Source organism: Agelaius phoeniceus, chromosome 1 (assembly GCF_051311805.1).
Source record: "Agelaius phoeniceus isolate bAgePho1 chromosome 1, bAgePho1.hap1, whole genome shotgun sequence".
In the NCBI taxonomy this organism is placed as follows: Eukaryota; Metazoa; Chordata; class Aves; order Passeriformes; family Icteridae; genus Agelaius; species Agelaius phoeniceus.
The window spans coordinates 89,812,541-89,814,409 of record NC_135265.1 but is presented as its reverse complement, the minus strand read 5'-3'; positions in this window follow the sequence as shown (position 1 = coordinate 89,814,409).

The window sequence follows — 1,869 nt, the reverse complement described above, 5'->3', positions numbered from 1 at the left end:
TGCTGCTCAGGGAGAGGAGCTCTTCCTTTGCTCTGCCATGGGGTCCCTCCCATGGGAGACAATTCTCCATTAAATTCTCCAGCATGAGTCCACCTCATGGGCAACAATCATCCCAAAACTGCTGCAGCGTGGGTCACTCTTCTGCAGGATGCAGTCCTTCCAGGACAGGCTGTTCCAGCATGGGCTCCTCTCTCCATGGGCCTCCCCTAGAGTAACAGCCTCCTCTCACACATCCATGTGCTCCAGCATCAGACTTCTCCATGGGCTGCAGGTGGATCTCTGCCTCCCTCTGGATATCTCCATGGGATGCAGGGGCACAGCTGCCTCACCATGGTCTGCACCATGGGCTGCAGAGGAATCTCAGCTTTGGTGCCTGGAGCACCTCCTCCCCTGACTTGGGTGTCTGCAGAGTTGTTCTTCTCACACGTTCTCACTCGCTACCATTTCTACTTGGCCCTGCCTTGACAGCAGCATGTCCAGCTTCGGGACTACCAGGGAGTGGCTCTGCTGGACATGGAGGAAGCTTCTGGCAGCTTCTCACAGAAGCCACCCCTGCAGCCCCCCTCCTGCTACCAAAACTTGGCCATGCAAATCCAGTACATCCTTCTGACCCACTGAATCTGTGCTGCTCCATCTGGGACATCTGGGACATTGTTGCTCCAGAAGACCCACTGTTGGCGTTGCAGTATCCTCGATGGGAGCACTCCTGCTGCTCGGTCCGTGGCCCCCTGTGCTTTAGGCCTTTCTTTTTTTATAATAAAAGCTGAAACCACTTTAGTACCAGGAGCCTGCTCTCATCTTTATCAGTTATCATAGAGTCACACACAATCCATTCAGGCCTCCAAGATCATTGAGTCCAACCCATGGCATCAGCTAGACCATGGCACAAAGCACCAGGTCCTGGCTTTCCTTAAACACCTCACAGGGATCCCTCATCCAACTCCACCTCTCTGGGCAGCCCATTCCAACATCGAATCACCCTTTCTGTGAGGAAACTCCTCCTGAAGTACAACCTAAACTCCCACGTGCTGTTGTCACAAACACATTTTATGAAAAATCCTTTCTTTAGGATTTTTTCTCCTGAGAAGCTGAGAGGAACAAAATGTAAACAATGGTTATCTGCTGCTGTGGAATGCAACAGGTGCATCTGTGATTGGTCTCATGTGGTTGTTTCTAATTAATGGCCAATCACAGTCAGCTGGCTCAGACTCTCTGTCCGAGACACAAGCTTTCTTTTTCTATTCTTAGCTAGCCTTTTGATGAAATCCTTTCTTCTATTCTTTTAGGGTATTTTTAATATAATATATATCATAAAATAATAAATCAAGCCTTCTGAAACATGGAGTCAGATCCTTGTCTCTTCCCTCATCCTAAGACCCCTGCGAACACCGTCACACAACCTAAACGCGCACATGCAGTTTAAGACTTTGTCCTCTCATCCTGTTACCTGGGAGAAGAGGCCAACCCTCCCCTGTCCGCAGCCTCCTTTCAGGGAGCTGCAGAGAGCGATAAAGCCTTCCCAAGACCCCATTTCTCAGGCTGAACACCCTCTGGGTGCTGCTCCACATGGGACTTGTTCTCCTGACCCTTCACCAGCTCCAGTGCCCTTCTCCGGACTCACTCCATCAGCCCGGTGTCCTTTGCTCCGGCCCCAAGCGCGGCTCCCTCCGCTGCAATCCCGGAGCGCTCCCGGCGGCGGGCCCGGCACACAGCGCCCCCTAGCGGCTCCCGGTGCCGGCGGCCGCGGCCGGCCGGGGTTGGGAGGAGGGGGCGGCGCCTCCCGCGGCCGCCGGAAGTGACGGACGGACCGGCGGGGCGGGGCGGGGCCGACGAGGCGGGGCGCGGTGGGCGGCGCGTGGGGGATGCGCG